We start from the raw sequence: 9947 nt of genomic DNA, 5'->3' as shown, positions 1-9947 counted from the left end.
CACGGATTCTGCCTCTCATTTTACTGAGCTATTTTATAATGTTTCTGTATCAAATTCAGTCCCGGTAAAGGAATTTTTATTTACCACATGATGGCGCCCGAACAGGGACACTTTCTCATCTCACGCGCCGGCGGTGCGTTGCAGGCCCGGTCTCCTGCCACAGCTGGACGGACAATAACGCGTACCAGCAGGATTTCCTGTATTTCCCTCCGGTCAAGCGGGGGCGACTGAGACTGCGATCAACACCCAGACGAGGCGGTGAGAAGTGCGAAGTATCCCGACCAGAGCCTAGCTGAGAGAGCAAGATCCGAGGTATACAGAGACCCACCAGTCCGAAGTCAAGCCCAGTGTCCGACGAGTCGAGTCGAGTCGAGTCCAGTCCGGTTCAAGTTCAAGTTACTGAGGCCTTCCGTTTCCGAAGCTACCCGGTGAGTACCATTGCTGGGGAGGCATTTCTGACGTGCACATAGGTTGTGCCGGTCAAGACGGGTTTGGGTACACAAATCCGGTCTGCACTGTTTTAGCAGTGTATCTGTACTGTTTAGCAGTATATCAAGTATTCCGAAGTATTCCGAAGTATCTAGTTATTGTCTAGTTATTGTCGAGAATTAAGCTTGGTGATTAGTTATGCAGACGATCATCATTGTTGTTTCAGTTAAAGGTTTAATGTTAAATGTTTAAAGTGTTTAAGTATGTTCTGTATATCGTGGTATGAATGACTGTTCATTATCGTGTTTATTGTATTAAGTCTGTTCAAATTCAAGTATCAGGTCAAAATCAAGTATAAGGTCAGTTCTCAATATGCCGCTCTTTTCGAAATTAAGACAGATCACTACCAGAAAAGGGGTTCTCGAAGAAGCCGTCCCTATTCCTCCTAGGGACACTCCAGGGCACTTTATGTATCACAAACATGGCTTAGACGCTATATTATTTCTTGATTTATGGGTAGACTACACCAAGGGATTACCAGAAAGTCAGAGATGGCCCGCAGCGGGAACCTGGGATGCAGAGTGCATCATGAAGGTCGAGGAAGAGTTATGGAAAAGGAAAGTCAGACAGTCACAGAAAGACGCCGTTGAGTTATGGCGTAAAGAATCTCATAGACGTACGGAAAAAGCACGTAGACAGGAAGAGAAGAGTAAAGAGAGTTCAAACAAAATTCAAGAAAATCTATTAATTGAGGAAGGTATCCGAGTGAAATCAGAACAAGTAGACAGACAAAGAAATGCCCTTATGAATGGTATGTATCCCCTTCTGGCCGAAGGATTACCTAAGGCTACTCCAGAGATACCGAAAGACTTGCCACCCCCATTATTCCCAATCAAGGTACATCCTAAGGGGCATCCTAGAACCGCAGAAGATGTTTTTCTTTCCTCATATTTAGATGACGCAGCTCCCGAGTATGCTAATTCCGCCCCACGTAGACCGCATACCAGGGAGGTCCAACGCCAAGATCCAGCACCCGTATCCCTGCAGCAACAAATCGAGTCACAAGTTCCGGCAAGCACATCTGTTTCTGCATCTGTTCCTACAGGTACTTCTATAGCTGAGTCCACACCTATAGTTGCTGTGTCACGTTCGACGAATCCTTTCACACCCGACGCCCCAGACGGGGCCACGGGAGGTGCTACCAATATTTTTCCTACGCCACCTAGAATAAATAAACTTATTTTCCAAGAGTCAGCGCATTCACGTACACCCAAATTCGTAAGTGATCGTACGCTTAAGGAACTTCTTATAGATTGTAGATATGACCCGGTGCTCGGTAAAGAGGACGAAATGATCCTGGCATCATTACGTATCAGACGAGCCGCAGGGTATTTAGCGAAGCTACCAGGAATGACTGCGCATCTAGATAAAATATATCATTTTGTTCAAACAGGGCGAGATCCAGAATGTATTAACAGAGCTATGGAATACCAGAAAGTAGAGATACAGGGGGAACTGTTGCGTTTTCTCATAAACTGTGTGATCAGAAATCAAGACCGACCGGGGGTAGATCCGGAAGCAATGAAAATTCTTACAAAATGGAGCCAGAATATATCAGAAGGGAGACACGATAAGCAAAATTGTATAATAGCCATGTGCCGAAAGATCCGTAAAGAAATAGAACGCCTACACGAAGAGAGATTAGAGACAGACGAGTTCGAGCAAAGCGAGGAAGAAGGGTCAGGACTGCCCGCCGGACAGTCAGACACCATAGCCTATGTAGGTAGAGGAAGATCTTGTAATAGGAATCAGACTAGATGTCATACTGACCCAATACGTCCAATATGTCCAGATAATGACAGGAATTTCCAAATACCTATAATTAACATAAGGTCTAACGAGCATTCGTTCCAAACCGCCGACAAACTACTCCGAGAACGAAGGGGTTATCATTTTCTCGATTCTATGGATGAACAAGATTTAGCGAGGGCAGCTGTTCATTGGGTGGACAGTCCCGGAAAATATAGTGATGAGACAGTAGTACGCACATTTTTGAATCTCACCCCAGATGAGCAGAGGTTAGCTGGGATTTATATGATTCAACAACTCATTATACTATATCAGAGTCAGCATTCGGACCCTGGTCCCTTACCTGACATATTGACTGAATTGCTTATGAATAAATGGAGAGGTCCAGGTACCAAATTAATTAAAGAAATTCTAGTATCTAGAAAGCAGTATATTCTTTTTGTATGCTCAGAGCATGTCTCATTGCCTGTCAAGGAAAGAACGACGTATCACCTGGATAGACAGAATCCCTTACGAGAAGTACACCCAATAAAAGGCGAGGACAATCAGTTTAAACGTGTATTTGTATATACGCCTATATCGAAAATAGAATTGTTAGAAATGAAGAAAGTAGTACCCAGTCATGACAAGGACCCAGCGGGTTTTCACCGAGAAATTAAAGACATGTTACTCATGGGAGAGTATACCTACCCCGACATTATGACAATATTAAAGGTGTTGATGCCTGCTGGCATTTATGAGAAACTCAAGGAAAAAGAGTGGGAGGTAGGTGATCAAAAGATAGAATGGTCAGCATTAGAAGCAGAAGAAAGGGCCCGAGGTCCAGGTTCGGGGCTTGGGGACAAAACTAAAGCACTACCAGGTCTACTAGTACAGGTACTGCCACGTTTATTAACTACGAAAAAGGAAGATTGGGGTACAATTTCAGCCTGTAAACAGAAGCAAGATGAAGACACTAGCGATTACTATGCCCGATTCGAGAAATGTTTTGGTATAAATAGTGGCATAAAAGTAAGTAGCGAATCATACCCGCATCTGTTTGTAACAAAATTAGTGGAAAATGCCCTGCCCCCAGTAAAGAATAGAGTATTAAAATTCGAGAGTACCTGGCAAGGTAACACTCCAACACAAATGTTACAAATGTTACAGTACCACCACAATAGAATTAAAGAGGAACAAGAACATGAACACAGACGCATGAAAGACACGAAAATGAAAATGCTAGTTTCCCAGACAGTTCCAGCTGAAGGACATAAAAAGGGTATGACACATTCCGATTCAGCAGGACCTGTAAAAGGGACATGCAATTATTGTAAAAAGCCAGGTCATTACGTACACGATTGTCCAGTGCTAAAACATAATATCGCCATAGGTAAAACACAAGAAAGATCACGGCCACTAAGACAAGATCAGAATGAACAAGGAGCTACGCAGCATGCCCAGGCCATGCCAGCCGCACAACAGCCAATACAGTTTGTGCCAGCTGCACCACCGTTGCCTGTTGCTGCCACACAGGCAACAACACGACAAATGTATCAGACTGCACAGTATGAATATCCGGAGTATCAACGTTACGCATGAACTAGCCTAGAGAGGGAAGTTGACTTACCCCTTATCGAGATCCCTGTAGATCAAGAAGGACCTTATGTACATAGTGAATTATTAGGTCAAGATAGAAAATTTTTACTCGATACAGGGGCAAGTCGAACAACTATAAAACGAAGTGAAGTCCCAGGGGCACCCCTCTCAGGCTCACAGAATATTTCCCTTGGTTTTTCAGGAAAACCTATTGTTAATGAAGTGTCACAGCCTCTTCCACTTACGATAGGACCTCTGACCCGAACTACAGATTTATTGCTTACTAAATCATGTCCAGAAAACTTGTTAGGAATAAAAACGTTGAAAGCCCTAGGAGCCATAATATGTTGTTCTCCGGAAGGAGTAAGGTTGTTTTTACGTGATTTTAAAGGTCACTATGTATCTAGAGACATGGATCCCCGACTGCAGACTTTACCTACACATCTATGGGCACAAGGCCCTACTGATGTTGGTTGCATGAATATTACACCATATCGAGTCACACTAAAGGCAGGAGTGGTGCTACCACGAATGTGACAATACAAGTTACCACCAGATGCTGTAACGGCTTTACTACAAATCATTGACGAGCTTATTGCCCAAGGAGTAGTTGTAGAAACAGACTCCAATGTATGTAATTCACCGATAATTCCGATTCTTAAACGAACAGATCCTACAGCTCCGCCAGTATATCGATTGGTTATTGATCTGCGCGAGTTAAACAAATGTATTGTGCCACAATTTCCTGTGGTCCCAGATATCTCGTCATTATTGACAGCTATTGATTCCGAAGCAACATTCTTTACTGTAATTGATCTCAAAAATGCCTTTTTCAGCGTCCCAATAGATCCGGAAAGCCAATATTTGTTCGGATTTAGTTTAAATGGGCGTAGCTTTAAATTCACCCGCGCACCTCAGGGATTTACAGAAAGCCCCAGCATCTATAGCCAAGCACTGAAACGAGAACTTGACAGTATCCACATGCCGGTTAACACTGCCCTGCTTCAATATGTCGATGATCTGCTGATCACCGCTAGAAGCGAACCCGAATGTGAGAAAGCATCACTGACAGTTTTACAATTTCTAGCCGAAAAGGGGCACAAGGTGTCCCCTTCTAAGCTGCAATTCTGTGTCCAGCGAGTTGTTTATCTTGGTCACTCGCTGTCCAAGGAGGGAAGGCAGCTTACACCCGACCGCATTCAGTTAATTGCTAACATGTCAATACCCAAGACACAAAAGGAGGTGCGGGCTTTCATAGGCCTCACTTCATATTGTAGACAGTGGATCCCTCAGTATGCATTTCTAGCAAAACCACTCATTCAATTGACAACACAGGAGGCAGCCACACCGACTGTTCTCCCTTGGACTCAGGAACACACACAAGCTTTTGAAAGCTTAAAGAAAGCTTTATGTCAAGCACCCGTTTTAGCAACGCCATGTTACAGAAAACAGTTTACACTCTTTGTTACAGAACGCGAAGGTACGGCCTTGTCAGTACTCACACAGGAACAAGCAGGAGCACACAAACCATGTGCTTATTTTTCTAGTACATTAGATCCCGTAGCTCAGGCTTTGCCTGCATGCCTAAAATCAGTAGCAGCAACAGCTTTAGCAATCAGACAAAGCGATGCCATAGTGTTAGGACATCCATTGACAGTTCAAGTACCACATGCAGTAGAGGTTCTTGTAAATAGAACGCAAACACAACACTTGACTGTAGCGCGACTTACAGGATACGAGCTTACATTGTTTCAGCCACATATAGAAATCAGACGCTGTAACACATTGAATCCTGCCACACTTTTACCAGTAGTCGGAACAGACCCACTAGCCCATGACTGTATTGAAGTTATTACAATAACAACAAAACCCAGACAAGACTTAACCGATGTCCCATTGTCAGATCCAGACCTGACCTTGTATGTAGATGGTTCATGCATGAGAACAAGTACAGGAGAGTTAGTAGCCGCCTACGCAGTCACAACAGATACTGAGGTCATTGAAACTAATCGTATAACTACTTTGTCAGCTCAAGCCGCAGAACTTATCGCTCTGACACAAGCCTGTATTCAAGCCATGAATAAAAAAGTCAACATATACACTGACTCACGTTATGCATTCGGAGTTGTACATGACTTCGGCGTGCTGTGGCGAGAGAGAGGTTATTTAACTTCCCACGGTGCCCACATTCAGCACGGACCCCTCATTCATGCATTATTAGATGCAATACATCTACCCACTGAAATATCAATTATGAAATGTAAGGCCCATACAAAGGTTACTGATATCATTTCCCAAGGCAATGATCTAGCCGACAGAACAGCTAAACTGATTGCTCAAACTCAAACCCCCGATATGACAAAGACAATAGTCCCGACACCGACACATTGTATGACAGTTAAAGATCCTACTCTTGACGTAATTGACATACAGACACATGCTACACCAGACGAAATAAAGAAATGGACTGAATTAGGAGGGATCCAAACGGACCAAGGATGGATGATGAAGGAAAGGTCTGTATGGTTCCTTCCTGATTCAATGGTCCAAGTCATAATTAACACTATACATAGTCCAGCACATTTAGGAGAAAAAGCTATGCTAGACAGCATTCAACACATTTGGTTCAATAAACATTTACGAGCAGCAGCAAAACAAAAGGTCCGTACCTGTATGATCTGTTGTCAGTTCAACCCAGGAAAAAGCGTTCCCGTAGAACAGGGTGGATTTCATACCCCTAATCATCCTTTTGAAGTACTCCAGATGGATTATATCCAGATGGAACGATGCAGAGGATTCAAATATGTTCTCGTAGTTGTCTGCGCTCTGTCCCGTTGGACGGAGGCATACCCGGTTTCAGATTACACTGCCCCGACTACTGCCAAACAGTTGGTTCGAGAATTCTTCCCACGATACGGTTTACCACGTGCTGTTTACTCAGATAACGGCCAGCCGTTCTCATCCGAATTAATAAAACACGTTTCACTTCTGTTAGGATATCAGTGGAAATTCCACTGTGTCCGACATCCTGAGGCAGCAGGTCTCGTAGAAAGACATAACCAGATACTGAAAATTAGAATGTCCAAAATATGCAGAGAGAAAGGTGTCGACTGGGTAGTAGCGTTACCAGTTGCACTCTTTTACATGAGAATGGTAGCACACTCTCGAACAGGGCTATCCCCGTATGAGGTGATCTTCGGTAGACCACCGAATATGTGGGGGACGCCTATACCACGCAAAATAACTGATATTGACTGTAATATGCTGACAGATTACTTGGCTTCCTTGGTGTCTGCACTACAATCTTCTCGTTCACAGGTAGCTGCAGCCTTTCCCGACAACACTGAGGTGAAACCCCATGACGTTGTTCCGGGTAATCTTGTCTTTGTGAGGAATTTCGACCGAAAGACTCAGCTGGAGCCCAGGTGGAAAGCACCCAAGTTGGTCCTGTTGACCACAAGAACAGCCGTGAAGATCGAGGGCCGCAAGGGCTGGATTCATTCAAGCCACATCAAGAAATTTCATGGACTATCTTCGGATATAGACATTGTGCCCTGCACTCCCTCACAGACTGATACAAAACTCCCTTTTGTTGAACCTAACAAATCTGAAAATTACAAACTAAAGCTTAGGCCCAACCAGTCGAGCAATTTGATTGTTTAAGTCCTCTCCAAGGTGAAGCGGTTGAATTGTCTCTGACATGTATCCCTTGGACCTGAGTAGAGAAAATACCCGAAAAATGTTGAAACGACAGGCGTATTGTAAATCACTGCGTAGCCACTGCATAGTGACATTATTAATTTTGTTTTTATTGAGTCTTTTAATAATTATTACAAGTATGTTGTTGCACATATATTACCCTATTTCTAGACATGTTTATAATGTTGCTGCTGAACATTCTTTTAGTGACTTACCTCCGCATGAATTGTCTTATAGACTTGCGCTGCGCAATAACACTTTCATTAGTATGTTACATCATTCCCATCAGACTAGTAATGCCACCAATTGTTGGGTGTGTGGCCGACTCCCTCCCTATCAGAATTATGAAGGAGTCCTGCCTTTCTTTCCACATCCATTTACACATAATGGCTCCTGTGGAGCATGGTTTAGCTTAATTAATTCCATAGACTCAGACACAGCAGTTTACCAAGATCATTGGGTATGGGGAAATCTGAACCTAGCTTTACTCAAGGTCTGTTACCCTGACAAGGAGGGTCGCCCCAAAGGAACAGGAACTGATCTAGAAAATGAAGTATATGGATTAGGTAATTTTACACCTAATCTCATGATTCTAAATGTCGTATCTGAAATTGAACTAGTCTTACCCACCATGTCAGTATTCCCAGCGAGGGGTGAATTATGTGTAAGAAAGGTTGGTTCCATACATATGGGCCATAGTAAATGCACTACTATAGTAGAATTCAGTGATCAAGGAAAATCCTCATTTAGAGCTTCTCACCACTCCTACTTTATATGTGGTCAGACTGCATATATGCGTCTACCTCTAGATTGGGATGGTACCTGCTACATTGCATTCCTTTTGCCACCTGTTTTCCTAGCTCCTCCTGATTATTACAGAAATATTCATTTAGTACACAACAGAGAACGGAGAGATCTCCCCATTGTCGATTACACTGAGACGGCATGGGACAAGTATGTAGATTTTAATAAAGGCATCTTTCCCTATATAGGTACTGTTACTAATAGTAAGCTGATACGTAGATTAACTAGAACCCTTGAAGCAGTAGTGAATGAGACTATTTCCGCCTTAGGCAATTTAACGGAAGAGCAGTCTGCTATGCGGATTGTTGTGCTTCAAAATCGTCTTGTCCTTGACGTCATCCTGGCTGATAGGGGCGGAGCTTGTAGGGTCATCGGATCAAGCTGCTGCGTATTCATACCAGAAAATTCGCCATCTGTATATAAAGCCATCACTCGCCTTCATAAGATTGTAAGCCAGATACACCAGAACCCAGGCACTTGGACTTGGTCCAGTTGGTTTTGGAATGCGGTATCAGCCTGGGGATGGAGAGTTTTATCCTTCCTAGGTATTGGCCTTCTCATACTATTCAGTTGCTGTCTATGTCTACAATGTGGACCAGCAATTTGTGGTCTGTGTGCCACATCGTGCATTCCACATCAAGATTTTCATTCAAGATCCCGGAAGAAGAAAGAAGAACAAATTATGCTATATGAACAGATCAATGGATTGATGAAGATTGATATCTCTTGAAGGGCAAGTAGGGGACAAGGAGGGAATGTGGAAATATGGATTTTTCTGGTCAGTTATGTCCCCTATCTTGGACCCCAACGGTTCCATGTGCATGTCACAAGTACATGTATGTTCCCTCCAGTTCCAGTTATGAAGACGCAAATACATGTGCGTCCACCGTCAACATGTCCTTTGACAGATCCGCCATGTATAGGCCGGATATCCCTTTCCTAAATATGAAAGGCCATCGGCTTTATATGGTTCACTTATGTCACTTTACAGTCCAGGCAAGTAGGCCCTGATTCTGTCATCAAAACTCCTCTTGCCTTCTGCCTCTGAAAGCTCCAGTCCGAGCCTGCATCTGTGACCATGAACTTTGTCTCATTCTCTGCGCGGCTCACGAAGCCTGACATCAGCCTACTCTCTGCCAAGAACTGTATTTCACCTTCGAATTATCTGCCTCCCCCTCAGCCGATGCATTCCTGCCTAGTAGTTTAAGTAAACATTCTTCCAGTTACCAAGCAGAAAGGCCCATCTTCTCTGTCCTCATGCAAGTAATTCATAGCCCTGTTACCATGGAATATTCCTACCCCCTCGCATTCAGTGTAGACACTTAGACGCTTGTACACGCACGCACAGTCAGTATAGAATAGATTCTGTCCGAGAGTCCCTCTTTTATGGATAACATAGTTCTTTAAACATAGGATGTTAGATATGATTTGGGATTAGGTTGACTTGACCCCCCAGACTTCTCGTCTCCACATATAGAGCTAAATGTCAAGTCCCCGTCACCCCCTAGTTACACGTCAATTACACGTCATACTGCTGCGCGCGCATCTATGCCAAGTATTATCTTATAGATCCACCTATGTATTACATCATAACCAATCATGTTCCTTTTTACTCATTATTACACCCA

This window comes from Triturus cristatus, chromosome 2_2 (genome assembly GCF_964204655.1).
Source record: "Triturus cristatus chromosome 2_2, aTriCri1.1, whole genome shotgun sequence".
NCBI classification, from domain to species: Eukaryota; Metazoa; Chordata; class Amphibia; order Caudata; family Salamandridae; genus Triturus; species Triturus cristatus.
The sequence above is the reverse complement of the archived record's forward strand: the minus strand, read 5'-3'. Positions refer to the sequence as shown.